This window comes from Helianthus annuus, chromosome 8 (genome assembly GCF_002127325.2).
Source record: "Helianthus annuus cultivar XRQ/B chromosome 8, HanXRQr2.0-SUNRISE, whole genome shotgun sequence".
NCBI classification, from domain to species: Eukaryota; Viridiplantae; Streptophyta; class Magnoliopsida; order Asterales; family Asteraceae; genus Helianthus; species Helianthus annuus.
Window position 1 is genome coordinate 79357319 of NC_035440.2, and position 17887 is coordinate 79375205.

Below are 17887 nucleotides of genomic sequence, written 5' to 3' on the forward strand. Positions count from 1 at the left end.
TGCATCGTTCTAACAGGAGCAGATTGGATAAATTATTTCCAAGATCCCTTGCTCCTGTAAGAGAGATGTATATTCTTGATCTGTTAAAGTTAAAAAGAAATTTTTTTTTTTGCAGATCCAAAACAAATAAAGTATGTAGTAAAGTTATTTTTTTTCTGTTACTTTCATTACTATCTTTTATTACTATTATCATTATTATCTCTATTAGTATTTTTTTTTTGTATAAAAAGGGGTGTAGAAAAAGGATATAAAAACACACAAAAAAAAGGAGTCAAACAAAGATAAATGAACTTTAGTTTATCAGAAAGAAAAATTTTGACATCTAAAAAGAAAGTTTCTGATAAAAGAAAGTTTGTTCGTATCTTATTTAATGAAATAACTCCAAATTATGGTTAGTTAATCTTCAAAAAAAAAGGAATGATAATGATAAAAAGAGATTAAAAAAACTGAGTGAAATTTTAGAAAACATACTCATAATTATTATCTTTAAAAAAAAGGTTTTCACAAAATATTCCTTGAAGAAAAGAACATGTACTTAGGCTTCCACCAGAAAAATATGTGTAAGTAATATCTCTTTTCCTTACTTATTCCCTCTCATCTTAAAAAAAATCGAATTTTCTGATGTGTTCGTCATTTTCTGATGATTTCTGATGCGTTCGTCAGATTTTCTGTTAAAAAAAAACTTTTTTTCAGATTTTCTGATTATTTCATCAGAACTGTCATCAGATTTATCAGAAAAATCAGAAATTCTGTTAAAAAAACTTTTTTCAGATTTTCTGATTATTTCATCAGAATCTATCGATTCCATCAGAAATTCTGTTAAAAAAAAATTCAGATTTTCTGATTATTTCATCAGAAATTCATCAGAATCTATCAGATTCCATCCGGAATTATGTTTAAAAAAAATTCAGATTCTGATTATTTCATCAGAAATTCATCAGAATCTATCAGAATCCATCAGAAATTCTGTTAAAAAACGTTTTTTTACTCGGTTTTATCAGAAATTTCATCAGATTTATTAGATATTCCGAAAAAAAAAACCGTCGACGGTTCAAGATAATTTTTTATAGCTTACATGATTCGTTATTTTTTGAAGCCTCATTAATCGAAAGCCTAAACACTTATCCTATATTGGTTAGAAGACACTTATATTCTAGTTGGTAGGGATACAAGATATAATGCTTACATATAGGTGGAAGTATAAATCTAGGTGAAGAATTATAACGACAAATGAAATATAATCAGATGATCATCCATAAAAAGTCGGACGTTTGCCAAATAAACTTTCAAGCCAATGAAGATAAAGTCAACGAATATCACTAAAAAGATGCCTACATGATAACGTGCCAAGAAGAAAAGAAAGATATATCTTCAGCAAGTTTATTTGTTATTTTTAAGTATAAATGCATTGATTGTATTTTTAACAACAAATAGGGGGTGAGTGTTAGGCAACTTTATTGTATTTGTTGTTAAAAATAGTTTAAGTTACTTAGAATTAATTCCGTCAACACGAACCGACCGACGAACCGTCCCAGAAGCACTAAATTTGAAGACCGAGAAAGAAAAATATCAAGCTTCTAATTCTTTGATTAAAGATCTCGATAAGGTTACAAGACTTTAAAAATGTTAGCGGGACATTATGAAGTTTACAAAATACAAAGTCAAAGAATTGTGTTAATAAGATAATATATCTTATTAACACATTAAATATCTTTTCTATGAAAAAGGCTTTCATAAGAAAAAGAAATGTTTTCAAAAGAAAAGAAAAGGAATCTTTTCTTATGGGAAAAAGCTAGAAAACATTTCTGTTGAAAAAGGAATCTTTCCTTTTGTAAAGGAAATCATCAGAAAAGATATTTTCATATCTCAATATGTGAAAAGCTTTCACATAAAAGAAAAAGGGAAATATTAATATGTGAAGGTTTCACATGAAAAGAAAAAGAACAAGTTGGTGGATAAAAGATAAGGCACATGCAATTGGATGGGCACACATACCAACAACCAATCACATTTGAGATAGATTTATGAATTTCTCTATAAATACATGATTCCTTCGTAGGAATAATGTGTGCCTTTGTAAAGTATTATTTTTCATATAGAGTTTTTCATGAGAATTTACCCCCTGGTTTGGCCCAGGGGTAACATTTAGATTCGAGTTTATTCTCGAATCGACCCCTTCTTCTTTAATTAATAAGAATTAATTATTGAAGATATATCACTCTCATTGTCTCTATTTTTTTCTATGAATATTTATATACTTCACAAACACCCGTCTCAACGAGAGAAGAAAGCTGCATCGTTCTAACAGGGCCGTCGAAGGGGACCAACACTTGGGCTAATCATGATCGAGCGTTTCATGCAAAACCCAGGTGATACTTGTTCGATCATCGCTATATTTGAATTGTTTCATTTTCTACGACACCTTGTGGCGTCGTTATAATTTGCAGCTTGTGCTGATCACAATCGAGCGTCTCTTGCAAACTATTACATTTGAGTTTGTTGATTTTAAGTTCATCTAGTGGATGTTATTGCTTCTAGAACTCATTTACATATTGTGAACGCTCATACGGGATTCGATTGGTCAAAGTTCCTTTTCATTGTTGGACCCCTGTTAACTTAGTCACACTGACCTTTGACCGTTGGGTTCTCATTATTGAGGACTGTCCTTGAGTTCCCATAATTCTAATAAGTCTTGATTTGATGTCATGATCATTCACTTTGATATTATTCATATTTACCTACGTTTAATATAACTCTAAGGAATTAACGTAGTCTAAATTTCGAGGACGAAATTTTATTAACAAGGGGAGAATGTGACAACCGGTAATTTACGGCTCCTAATTACGCGTAAAACAAGCATGAGGACGATAATAAATAGTGCTTAAGACGTAGATTAACTTAATTAGGCCTTTGGAGTGCCTAGGAACGTCTATTCGGCTCTACAGTACGCGTATGACGGCCTGCGGGAAATCTGCGGAATATTAAACGGTAACGAACTGAAACTGTGACAACCCTCATAATTACATGTATCCGTACGATTAATTAATGTTAATTAAAGTGCTTGATGACTGTGTTGAACTACTTAACAGCTTTCTGATTACTGTGTCATACTTACTTGTGCTTTTTAACATACTAGTCTTGTGCAGAAAATTGACTAAATGGTCCTGTATGTTTTCCTAAGTATTGGGAATTAAAATGTTACAAAAGATATATAAAGGACACTAAATGGAATAACTTAGCACTTTAACGAAACGGTATCTAACCGAACAACCGGACATTACCCGGAACACTAAAATATTACCAGAAACAATGTTTCACTTTTTCTGAGCTAGTTATGGTTCCCGAGCACACTAACACATTGCATAAAGCATGGTACACACTAAACATTAGATCTTACACTTTAACCTTCCACTAAGTGATTCATTTACCATTCAATTTTCAATTTACCCCCCCCCCCCATATACATAACTGTCCCCTAAGGGGACCCACCACCACAAGATTTGATTAAATCTTCATAAATCTTTGATAATTCCCCATACAATCTTTCATGGGATTTTTTGGGATCTTGATTTGATATTGTTAGTACTAAAGGAAACATTATAACCTTTGGATAAAAGGATTTGGAGAATTATAAACACCTATCATCTTCAACTAATCACCAACACATATCACTCCTCTCTCCCTCACTAATCTCTCGGCCAAACATCCCGTACACAACACCACCAGTTTCAATTTTCATTCAAGCATTTCAAGTGTACTTCAAGGTGTTAGAAGGTGAATTAGGAGGTTCGGTGTTCTCGGAACTTGAAGGACCACCTTCGTTTGCTTTTATCCTCTACATTTCCAAGCTTGTTTCTTCCCTAGCTTTAAGCTAGTTGTAAGATCCTTTTTCACTCTTGCTACTTCCTATTTTTAGTGGGTAAAGATAATATTATGTTGATTCTTACAAGAACACTAAAGATCATGAACTTAAAACTTGAACATAAGCTTTACATAAGATGAAATAATGCTAGAATGATGTTACTTTGAATATGAGTGATGTTACTTGGTGATTACTAGTAATATGATGATTGATCATCATATGGAACTAGTTAAAGCATGATTAAAAACATGGTTTAACAAGTTAGAGATGATTATGTGCTTGTATGAAATAATCATCTTCTAGTCTACACATGAACTTGAAAGAAAAATGATTTTCTTGAAAAATAATAAACCAAGTGAACTAGTGATCTTGTAGATCTAAAACTTGTGAATGATTTTCCTATATAAACCAAGTTTAAAAGACGGTTTTGAAAGATCATGATCTTTACACTATTTTTGGAAATAAAGTAAGTATATGGATACTAGTGACACATAAAAATGTTGTGAATAAATATTTTTGTAAAATATGTTCACAAGTTGTGAACATCTAAAAATCCCGAGAATGAGATTTTAAATAAAGTAGACACACTTTGGAGGGTAACTAAACCCACTAAACGCCATACCAAGTTACTACGCGTTTTTATGAAACATCAAGTTCATGTTGGTTTGTAAATAGAATAGTTTGCTCTTGGTAAATTGTTGTTAATTGTTGAATGATTTTTGGAAAAAGAAAATGATATGCTTATTAGCATGGACACCTCCATTTACAAAGGAAACTCTGGCGAAATTTTCTAAAATTTCCAACACTTGGAAATTATTTTTCTAACAAATGTTCACAAATACGTTTTAACTTTTTTTTTCAAAATAAACTTCGCCATGAGTTTTGTTACAATAATACAAAGTATCGGAGGTGGATTTTTATAAGTAAAATGGTTAAATATATATTTAGAATATATATATTTTATACTAGAACACTTGTGTGGATACTTGTTTATTTTGTGAGATAGTTATATTATTTTAGGGTAAAACAATATAACTTAACCAAGTACCTTAACATTAGAATTGTGTGGTACGTGATAGGAGTAATGAGTAGATAAACCGTACGTAGGATACGTGTTATGCATGAGAAACTGATTGTTATCTGTACCTTATTAGGACGTGCTTGATTTCTGATTATTAGAGTAACTAATCTAACCGAGCAAACCAAGGTGAGTTCACACACTTTCTAAGGCATGGGATTCCCGGTGGTTGGGAATGGGTTAAAGAATTAAAATGGAACCTACATATCCTCCTTGGGTAGGATATGTACCGTCATCCTCCATGGGTAGGATGCCAATATTAATCCTGCGTATTCTCCTTGGGTAGAATACGTACGTTCGTCCTCCTTGGGTAGGACAACAACCTTAAAACTTACTAGACAAAACTCTATCGTTAAGTCCCTCATTTTATATCGACTTAATCGCCGAGGCCAATGGCGAGCGGGTCATTAGTTAATAGCACTATTAGGTTTAACAAACCTCACACTGTGCCAGTCGGACGGGCGTGTACTAATGGACTATAGCAAACTGTCAATGATGATAGACATTGACGTAGGGCGCAACTTATTTTCGTTAGTAGTCGATATGGTAACGGTCTGGTGGTTCAGATGGGGAAGCCCCCACTGATCATGGATATGGTTTGGGTAATAAAGAAGGAACCGGTTAATCATATTTTCAACTATGGGGTAACCCCCACAGCAAGTAAGCCAGCAAAAGACAAACCATGTTTCGGAAAAAAACTTAAAACTAAACAACCAACCGTGAACTCACTCAACTTTGTTGTTGACTCGTTGTTACATGCCTTACAGGTCGTTAGATGCTTATGGAGCTTGCACGAGGAGGAGGTCATTGTGGGATACGGACCGTTATGTCCCGTGCTTAACATTTGAACTTTATGAACTTATTGAACTTATGTTTTGGTTTCACGTTTTATGCTTCCGCTGTTTAATTTGAACTTGGTTAACTAGCTTTTGATCACCAATTATATTGTGTGGTTGGATTTTATCTATCTTAAATACATTGTTTAATATGATTGGTGGCTTGATCCTGGTCATGTCACGCCTCCAAGCGGTGATACCCCGCATGGTGGATTTTGGGGGTGTGACAGATTGGTATCAGAGCCATTGGTTATAGTGAACTTTGTTTTAAAAAGGGAAAAGCTTTTTGACAAAACTAGACTATAACCTGTACAGTGCTCAACGATCCACAACGACACTTCGCTCCACGTGCAAGACTCGACACAATAGGTGTTATGATTTATGTTATATTGTCGGTTAGATAGTTCACACTGTGCATTAATTAACGTGATAATTGCTATTTGAACCTTGTGTGCTTACTCTCTACTGTCGTCCCACACTTACGCACTTTCGCGACACTTTTCTCACTTACGTTGCTTCGTTGTGAAGATCATGAACGGACACGGAGGACGTATCAACCTAACTCCGGCCCAGTTGATGGCTTTGATCAATGAACGAGTTGCTGAGGCACTCGCAGCTGTCCCTGCAGGAGGTATAACCTGCCATATCAACCCATCTTAGGACGTTTAGAACCTACCCTCGCAAACCAACCCCCGTGCTTAACCGTGTCTTTTATTCTCGCGCAACAGGTCAACATGCTCAGCCTCCCGTATGTATGTTCAAAACATTCATGGATTGCCGACCTAGTACTCTCAGCGGCACAGAAGGAGCTGTAGGCCTTCTTCACTGGTTCGAGAAGCTAGAGTCTGTTTTTGAGATGTGTGAATGCCCTGAATATCGTAGGGTGAAATTTGCTACTGGAACACTCGAAGGTGCTGCGTTAACCTGGTGGAAAGCACAGGTTCAACTGCTAGGGCTGGCGGTTGCTAATGCCACCCCATGGAACGACTTCAAGGAGTTGATCAAAGAAGAGTACTGTAGTCGTGACGACATCCACAAGCTAGAGGTGGAATTTTTCAATTTGAAAATGACGGGGTCTGAGATCGAGGCATACACAAAGAGATCGAACGAATTAGCTATCTTGTGTCCCACTATGGTGGATCCTCCTATCAAGCGTATCGAGCTGTACCTTAAGGGTTTGGTGCCAGAAATTCAGAGCCACGTAACCTCAGCTAACCTTGGCACCATTCAGCAAATCATCCGGTTGGCTCATCGTCTCACTGATCAGGCAGTTGAGCAGAACAGGCTGCCCAAGCGTATTAGCGCTACTACTACTGATGCTCCCAGTGATAACAAGCGCAAGTGGGATGGAAATTCAGGCAAGGGTTCTACTTCAGTTCAGTCTCAGTCCCAGTAGCGAAAGACAGATGAGTACAAGAGCCCCGGTCAGCAGTCTTCTGGGAATCAAGGTCAGGGTGGGTACAAGGGAAATCACCCTAAGTGCAATCGATGTAATTTGCACTACAGCGGGCAGTGCCACAAGGGTCGTTGCCTGAGGTGTAACAAGTTTGGTCATGAAGCAAAGGATTGCAGGGGCGCACGACCAGTAAATCAGAATCGCCAACAACAACAACAAGCTCCACAGAACCACCACCAGCAGCAACAGCAGGGCAATAAATGATGCTTTCAGTGTGGCGCTGAAGGCCACTTTAAGAGCAACTGTCCTCAGCTGAACTAGAATCAGAACAACAACAACCAAGGAAACAGGAACAACAATGGAGGCAACAATGGAGGCAACAACGGGGGTAACAATAATGGCAATGGCGCCCGAGGTCGTGCCTTCGTGATTGGTCAGGGTGATGCAAGGAACGATCCCAACGTTATGATGGGTAAGTTTCTTCTGGACGACTTCTTTGTTACTGTTTTATTTGATTCGGGTGCCGATACTAGTTATGTGTCCTTAAAAGTTAGCCAAATGCTTAAGCGCACTCCAACACTTCTGAACACCAAACACACGGTAGAACTAGCAAACGGTAAAAGTCTTGAAGCCACACACATAGTTAAGGGCTGTAACCTCGTCCTAGCCGGTCAGACCTTCTCTATCAATCTTATTCCTATCGTTCTGGGTAGTTTCGACGTTGTTATTAGGATGGATTGGTTATCTCATCAGCAAGCGGAAATTCTTTGCAACGAGAAGATTTTCCGCATCCCTCGTTCTGGAAAAGAACCCCTCGTAAGTCGTGGCGACAAGAGTGGTGCTATTGTGGGCATCATCTCTTTCCTTAAGGCCCAGAAGTGTTTGCGAAAGGGCCACACTGCTATCCTAGCCCTCGTTTCTGATCCATCCTCGAAAGAAGGGAAGATAGAAGACATACCTATTGTACGTGATTTTCCTAAGGTATTTCCTGAGGAATTACCTGGTCTTCCGCCTCATCGTCAAGTTGAGTTTCAAATCGAGCTAGCTCCTGGAGCAGCGCCCATAGCTCGAGCACCTTATCGTCTAGCTCCATCAGAACTTGAAGAACTGTCCAAGCAACTATAAGAACTCTTGGAAAAGGGTTTCATACGTCCTAGCTCTTCGCCTTGGGGAGCTCCAGTGTTATTCGTGAAGAAGAAAGACGGTACCTTCAGAATGTGTATTGACTACCGCGAACTCAACAAGGTGACCGTGAAGAATCGTTATCCTCTCCCACGCATTGATGACTTATTCGACCAGTTTCAAGGGTCGAGTTTCTACTCAAAGATCGACCTGAGGTCAGGCTACCATCAACTGAGAGTTCGAGACGAGGATATCTCTAAGACAGCATTCAGGACTCGGTATGGGCATTACGAGTTCCTGGTTATGCCCTTTGGATTAACGAATGCACCTGCGGTTTTCATGGATATCATGAACAGAGTGTGCAAGCTTACCTGGATAAGTTTGTCATTGTATTCATCGACGACATCCTGATCTATTCTAGGAGTCATGAGGAACTCGAGCAACACCTGAGGCTTATTCTGGAACTCCTTCGAACAGAGCAGTTGTATGCCAAATTTTCGAAATGTGACTTCTGGCTTCGCGAAGTCCACTTTCTAGGCCACGTAGTAAACAAGGATGGGATTCACGTGGATCCATCCAAGGTTGACTCAATCAAGAACTGGCCTGCACCCTGTACACCAACAGAAATCCGCCAATTCTTGGGATTGGCCGGATATTACAGAAGGTTTATCAAGGATTTCTCAAAGATTGCGCAACCTCTCACTTCACTAACTCAGAAGGGTGTCACCTATCGTTGGGGTGATGCACAAGAATCCGCGTTTCAGCACTTGAAAGATAGACTTTGTAGCGCGCTTATCCTCTCATTGCCTGAAGGCACAGATGATTTTGTGGTTTATTGCGACGCTTCCATCCAAGGACTTGGTTGCGTATTGATGCAACGTGACAAGGTTATTGCCTACGCATCGTGCCAACTTAAGGTTCACGAAAGGAACTACACTACGCATGACTTGGAATTGGGAGCAGTTGTTTTCTCACTTAAGATATGGAGACATTACCTGTATGGTACCAAGTGCACCATTTACACCGATCACAAGAGTCTCGAGCATATCTTCAAGCAAAAGGAGTTGAACATGCGACAACGTCGATGGGTCGAGCTCTTGAATGATTATGAATGTGCGATCAAGTACCATCCGGGCAAAGCCAATGTTGTGGCCGACGCCCTCAGTCGAAAGGATACTATACCTAAGTGTGTACGTGCGTTACAGCTTACCATACACTCTAGCCTTCCCGCTCAAATACGAGATGCTCAAGTTGAAGCGTTGAAAGCAGAGAATATCAGGGCTGAGTCCTTACGAGGATCGAGGTAACGGCTAGAACAAAAGGAAGACGGCGCCTACTATGTAACAGGGCGCATCTGGGTCCCACTTTATGGAAACTTACGTGAGCTTGTGATGGATGAGACACACAAGTCTCGTTATTCGGTACATCCTGGTTCGGATAAGATGTACCACGATCTCAAGACTACGTACTGGTGGCCTAGCATGAAAGCCCACATAGCAACCTACGTTAGCAAATGTTTGACTTGTGCGAGAGTCAAGACCGAATATCAGAAACCATCAGGCCTACTTCAACAACCAGAGATCCCGAAATGGAAATGGGAGCAAATTTCCATGGATTTCATTACTGGTCTGCCTAGATCTCAACGCGGAAATGATACCATTTGGGTGATCATGGATCGACTGACCAAGTCTGCACATTTTCTGGCTATCAAGGAAATGGATAAGTTTTCTACCCTAGCAGACATCTATCTAAAGGAAGTAGTATCAAGGCACGGAGTGCCAACCTCCATCATTTCTGATCGTGACTCATGTTTTACATCTGAATTACGGCAAGCCATGCACAAGTCCTTTGGCTCTCGATTAGATATGAGCACGGCATATCATCCACAGACGGATGGGCAATCTGAACGCACCATCCAAACCCTTGAAGACATCCTTAGGGCATGCGTAATCGATTTTGGTAATGGCTGGGAAAAACACCTCCTGTTAGTGGAGTTTTCGTATAGCAACAATTACCACACCAGTATCCAGGCCGCTCCATTCGAGGCATTACATGGACGGAAGTGCCGATCACCTCTCTGTTGGGCAGAAGTTGGTGACCGCCAAATCACTGGCCCAGAACTCGTAGTAGATACAACCGAGAGAATTGCTCAGATATGGCAACAAATGGCGGCAGCTCATGACCGTCAGAAAAGCTATGCTGATAAGCGAAGAAAGCCACTTGAGTTCCAGGTTGGGGATCGGGTGCTACTCAAAGTCTCACCTTGGAAAGGTGTACTTCGTTTTGGCAAACGAGACAAGCTCAATCCACGTTATGTCGGACCCTTCGAAATCATTGAGAAAATTGGCAAGGTGGCCTACAAATTGAATCTACTTGAAGAACTCAGCGGAGTTCACAACGTATTCCACGTGTCAAATCTGAAAAAGTGTCTGTCAGATGAGACCCTCATAGTTCCCTTAAAGGAGCTCACTAACGACATCCAGCTGCGATTCATCGAGGAACGAATAGAGATTACTGATCGAGATGTTAAGATCCTCAAGCGAACCAGAATACCTCTTGTCCGAGTTTGTTGGAATTCTCGTCGTGGTCCGGAGTATACCTGGGAACAAGAAGACCAAGTGAAACTCAAGTATCCCCAGTTGTTTAAGAAAAGTGCAACCACTACTGAGACTGAAGCTACTGCAGAATTTCGGGACGAAATTCCAAACCAACGGGGGGATGATGTGACACCCCAGGAAAAACCAGGAAACCACACAACTTAACTAGCTTCCTCAGTAACCACGTGCTAAATTTCGGGACGAAATTCTCTTAACAGGGGGAGAATGTGACAACCCTCATAATTACATGTATCCGTATGATTAATTAATGTTAATTAAGGTGCTTGATGACTGTGTTGAACTACTTAACTGCTTTCTGATTACTGTGTCATACTTACTTGTGCTTTTTAACATACTAGTCTTGTGCAGAAAATTGACTAAATGGTCCTGTATGTTTTCCTAAGTATTGGGAATTACAAGTGTTACAAAAAGATATATAAAGGACACTAAACGGAATAACTTAGCACTTTAATGAAACGGTATCTAACCGAACAACCGGACATTACCCGGAACACTATAATATTACCAGAAACAATGTTTCACTTTTTCTAGTTGTAAGATCCTTTTTCACTCTTGCTACTTCCTATTTTTAGTGGGTAAAGATAATATTATGTTGATTCTTACAAGAACACTAAAGATCATGAACTTAAAACTTGAACATAAGCTTTACATAAGATGAAATAATGCTAGAATGATGTTACTTTAAATATGTGTGATGTTACTTGGTGATTACTAGTAATATGATGATTGATAAAAACGCGTAGTAACTTGGTATGGCATTTAGTGGGTTTAGTTACCTTCCAAAGTGTGTCTACTTTATTTAAAATCTCATTCTCGGGATTTTTAGATGTTCACAACTTGTGAACATATTTTACAAAAATATTTATTCACAACATTTTTATGTGTCACTAGTATCCATATACTTACTTTATTTCCAAAAATGGTGTAAGGATCACATAATCACCTCTAACTTGTTAAGCCATGTTTTTAATCATGCTTTAACAAGTTCTGTATGATTTTCTTGAAAAATAATAAACCAAGTGAACTAGTGATCTTGTAGATCTAAAACTTGTGAATGATTTTCCTATATAAACCAAGTTTAAAAGACGGTTTTGAAAGATCATGATCCTTACACCATTTTTGGAAATAAAGTAAGTATATGGATACTAGTGACACATAAAAATGTTGTGAATAAATATTTTTGTAAAATATGTTCACAAGTTGTGAACATCTAAAAATCCCGAGAATGAGATTTTAAATAAAGTAGACACACTTTGGAGGGTAACTAAACCCACTAAACGCCATACCAAGTTACTACGCGTTTTTATGAAACATCAAGTTCATGTTGGTTTGTAAATAGAATAGTTTGCTCTTGGTAAATTGTTGTTGATTGTTGAATGATTTTTGGAAAAAGAAAATGATATGCTTATTAGCATGGACACCTCCATTTACAAAGAAAACTCTGGCGAAATTTTCAAAAAATTCCAACACTTAGAAATTATTTTTCTAACAAGTGTTCACAAATACGTTTTAACTTTGTTTTTCAAAATAAGCTTCGCCATGAGTTTTGTTACAAAAATACAAAGTATCGGAGGTGGATTTTTATAAGTAAAATGGTTAAATATATATTTAGAATATATATATATTTATACTAGAACACTTGTGTGGATACTTGTTTATTTTGTGAGATAATTATATTATTTTAGGGTAAAACAATATAACTTAACCAAGTACCTTAACATTAGAATTGTGTGGTATGTGATAGGAGTAATGAGTAGATAAACCGTACGTAGGATACGTGTTATGCATGAGAAACTGATTGTTATCTGTACCTTATTAGGACGTGCTTGATTTCTGATTATTAGAGTAACTAATCTAACCGAGCAAACCAAGGTGAGTTCACACACTTTCTAAGGCATGGGATTCCCGGTGGTTGGGAATGGGTTAAAGAATTAAAATGGAACCTACATATCCTCCTTGGGTAGGATATGTACCACCATCCTCCATGGGTAGGATGCCAATATTAATCATGCGTATTCTCCTTGGGTAGAATACGTACGTTCGTCCTCCTTAGGTAGGACAACAACCTTAAAACTTACTAGACAAAACTCTATCATTAAGTCCCTCATTTTATATCGAATTAATCGCCGAGGCCAATGGCGAGCGGGTCATTAGTTAATAGCGCTATTAGGTTTAACAAACCTCACACCGTGCCAGTCGGACGGGCGTGTACTAATGGACTATGGCAAACTGTCAATGATGATAGACATTGACGTAGGGCACAACTTATTTTCGTTAGTAGTCGATATGGTAACGGTCTAGTGGTTCACATGGGGAAGCCCCCACTGATCATGGATATGGTTTGGGTAATAAAGAAGGAACCAGTTAATCATATTTTCAACTATGGGGTAACCCCCACGGCAACTAAGCCAGCAAAAGACAAACCATGTTTTCGGAAACAACTTAAAACTAAACAACCAACCGTGAACTCATTCAACTTTGTTGTTGACTCGTTGTTACCTGCCTTACAGGTCGTTAGATGCTTATGGAGCTTACACAAGGAGGAGGTCGTTGTGGGATACAGACCGTTATGTCCCGTGCTTAACATTTGAACTTTATGAACTTATTGAACTTATGTTTTGGTTTCACGTTTTATACTTCCGCTGTTTAATTTGAACTTGGTTAACTAGCTTTTGATCACCAATTATAATGTGTGGTTGGATTTTATCTATCTTAAATACATTGTTCAATATGATTGGTGGCTTGATCCTGGTCATGTCACGCCTCCAAGAGGTGATACTCCACATGGTGGATTTTGGGGGTGTGACAGAAACCATACAAAATACTGACAACACCGGCAAATACGAATATTTTATGCTTATAAATTTAATTTCGTGAATTTATCGTGCTTCCGTACGTCACAAAGCACAAACGTTAACTAAAAACGTGACTGCATGAACGCACGGCAACGAAACGGAAGCATCGGACATGCGTATTACTTCTAAAACTGAAATTTTAGGATATAACTAGCTTCGTAATTAAATTTTAACAACTGTAGTTGAAACCGGATCGAAAAACGGAATTAAAACAGTCAACACGGTATTTTACGCGATTTTTAGTTAAAGTGATGAACAAACGCGTCACACGACAAACGAAACTATTTTACGCCTTTTAATCTTAAAATTTTATTTTTCGACATTTATGGAGTTTGGGTTCCGATAACCGGTCTCGTAGAAATTACGGGTCATTTAAACTCGGGGATTGGGCTTGTGGACCTTGGGCCCAAGCCCACAAACTAAACCTAGTATTTAAGTGTAGTAAACCTAGTACTCTCATTTTGCAATCAGCCACTAGATATGAATTTTCCCTCATTGTATTTGTGTCTGCAACCTTATCTTCAACACAAACCCCGTTTCTCTCTCCATCATATTTTGTAAAGAACCTAATATGACACACACATAAAACACAGACATAGAACCTTATCACCATCAACATTCTTACAAACCCTAACTCAGAGACAAGTAGCCGCACCCTCTAACTTCTCTCTAACTCCGGTGAACATCTATGCCAGAGCACGTCGGAGCCGGATTCCGACCGGTTTTCCGACCGTCGCACCCCCACCACTTCTCTTTATCTTCTTCATACACACAACACCCTGTTTTACCCCCCCCCCCCCTCGTCGACAAAAAGGACCACCACCACCGTGCGGTGGTGGTGAGCGACGGCAGTGGAACCAGAAGACAGAGATGAGAGAGAGACTAGAGTGAGAGAGAGGAGAACCAGAATCAGAGTGGAACGGCAATGAACCACCGTCTGCGGCGGAGCCGCGGCGGCGGCGGCGGTGCTTTCGTCCTCCAACAGATTTTCCGGTAACACCCTGGTTCCATTCACTTTATTTTCATTTTCTGATGCACGGATTGTGTGTTGATGATGCTGGATCTCCGGTGGTTTTAGTGTTGAAGATGATGATGTTGGTTTGGGTTTTCATGGAGTCTCAGGTCAAATCCAAAAGGTTCAGTCTCGACTCAGTCCAACTCGGCTTGAATCAGTCCAACTCGGCTCGACTCTGTTCTACACGGATCGACTCGGTCCAACTCGGCTCGACTCGGTTCATCACGCCTCAACTCAGTCAACATGAGTTGACCCGGTCAACTCAGTCAAGCGGCTCGACTCGCTTCATCATGCCTCAACTCAGTCAACATGAGTTAACCCGGTCAACTCAGTCAAGCGGCTCGATATTTCGACGCAAAGACTTGGTAAAAAAATGAACGTCACGTTTATTTTGTCATTTTTCATAGTGTTAACCTTACGTGACGACGAGCTCGAATCGATTAAATATTAGTTCACATCTTGAAAATATTCGACAAATCTTATGTAAATATTGTTATTATTGTTTGATAAATTGTTGAATTTTGAGTTATACCGACAACTCGCGATGTTGGGGGCGTCCAAAAACAGAGGAAACTCTGCCCGTCTTTTGAGAAAATCCGAAAAACTAAAACGCGTTTTATTATAAAACAAATTATCGGAATTCAAGTAATCTTTTAGTAAAACAAATACAAATATCGACGACACTTTACAACATCACAAAAACGACAATTTGATTGATATTATTTTCGACAATGCTTTTATAAAATAAAACGTGATATAATATTTTCATTATTTTCGACAATTCTTTCAAGTATCAAACAATACGAATTCTTTCTATAAAATAAATATAGTTTATATATTTATTTCAAATATCTAATGACACGGTTTCGTTTTATAAAATAAATATAGTTTATATATTTATTTCAATTATCGAGCAACACGAATTTGTTTTTATAAAAATAAATATAGTTTATATATTTATTTCGAATATTAAACAATACGAACTCCTTTTATAAAAAAAAAATATAGTTTATATTTGTTTTCAAACACAACAACTTGACGATTCTTTTATAAAATAAATATAACTTTTATATTTATTTCAAACGCCTAAACGGCATATATATACATTCTAATAAATATCATACGAGACGTAATATATAATGCGAGATTTTTATATATTATTTTCATATAAGTATTCTTTACATACACATACGACTTCTCGGGGCGACAAAGCGATTCTATCGTTATGTTTATATAATTCTATATAAATATTTATATATTTTAAAAATCTCTCAAGAACTAAGTATTTCCAAAACTTAGTAACTATTAACGATATTAAACGAGACTTGACGTGTATAACTTAATCGTTACCATTAAGTTAACAACAAACACCTTTATAGAATCGTTCGGTTAACGATTCGGTAGAGCTCGGTGACACGTAGTTTAGTTACCGCATTTGCTTAGAAACTTATAAGATATTCCGTGTTAGGAATATTGTAGAATGTACGCTAGCGAGTCACGTCTTGGAAATGACATCACGAAGTCGTATTTAGCTAGCTTTGCACAAGGATGTCCGGGTGAGTTCATAACCCCCACTTTTTACTGTTTTACATTTTTGTAAATGTTTTCGGGGTGGAAAGACATGCAGGTTTTGCAAAAATAAACAACTTTTCGATGAACGAAAACTCATATTTCTAAATCATGTTACGAATGGATTTCAAGGAACTCAAATGGTTTACGAATGATTTATACTGAACATACCGCTTTTACAAAACAAAATGCGTATATACGAGACGTGCATGATTTTCATGATTAGGGACGGGAATGTCCTAGTTACAACAATAGGACTGGGTTGTTCTGCGTACGAAAAACGAGACAATCCAGTGAGTTCATGTCCCCCTTTTCTTTTAATTGTTTTCAGTTTTATAACTTCGGGGGTGAAATACATGTTACAATATTCCAATGATTACAAAGGACCGAGGGGCATGAGTGATAGATCTATTGGGTGTTGCGAGCCCCACCCATGAGCCCGCGGGTTGGACCATGAGGTGACTATGTCGTTCCCGCCGGATGGCCCGGTACGAAATACGCAATGAGGATTGTGGTTTCCTACACCATTCCACACATATTAATGTATTAGCTACACGTTAATTGATCTGTTCATAGACGCTTTCATACCGGATTACAAAGGCATACTTACGAATGTTTACGAGTCTATTTTGGAGCTCACAGTTTTCATATAACATGCGGAGAAAAATGATTTTACTATATTTTCACAACAACTTTAAAAACCAGTTATTCAAAAGATTTATTTCAAATCTTTTACAAACAAACTATGAACTCGCTCAACTTTATGTTGATTTTTCGCATGTTTCTTTCTCAGGTTACTTTCTCAAATTATGGCACGGTTGGAATAGGAGAACCACTGGAGATTCGAGTACTTAGTGGGCGTTCGTTTTCTAGAAGTCTTAGCTATATTTGCTTCCGTTGTGCAATGAAGATACCGGTCCAGTCACGCCAAACTCTGATATTTCGGGGTGTGACATACATAACTATGTATCTTTGATTAAGTACCATACTTGTATATTTGTATTTTCACCAAGTGTTGGTGATGTAAGTGAGTATATAATTGTACGCATAGGAATACGTATATCCTTGTATCCATTATACACTATCTTGTATTCTTAAAATAAATATATTTTAAGATATGTTTAATGAATATATATCACTTATGCTTGGTAAAGGTATGTATAATGATTATGTTAAAAATAATCTATTTTTAAGATTTGTTCATGGAAAATATATAATTTTAGTTTTCCAACAAAACAATATATTTTTAAATGTTATGAAATATATATATCTTATATACTTCGAAATAATACCTTTTTAAGATAGACCAAAATGTAATGTATTTTGTATACTTGTAAAATATATTTGGTCACTTGTTCGGTTGTGGAAATGTAGTTTACCAAGCTTTGATATATTATATATTGTAGTCTGAAATACTTATATAGTCTGTTTATTTGTCCATATGTCCGTATTGTCCATAACTTGTATCCAAAGGTTCGAATCGTCTGTAATTTGTATTCAGATGTGTTTATATGTATTCTTGTAAGTCTTTAGTTG

At 37.7% G+C, this 17887-nt stretch overlaps 1 long non-coding RNA gene across 1 annotated transcript; it reads left to right on the forward strand.

Moving 5' to 3' along the window:
• Nucleotides 1-14247: 14247 nt before the first annotated feature.
• Nucleotides 14248-15293, forward strand: LOC118481258. The gene is made up of 2 exons (XR_004865097.1): nucleotides 14248-14760; nucleotides 14846-15293. It is a non-coding gene; the product is annotated as an uncharacterized LOC118481258 (long non-coding RNA).
• Nucleotides 15294-17887: the final 2594 nt, after the last annotated feature.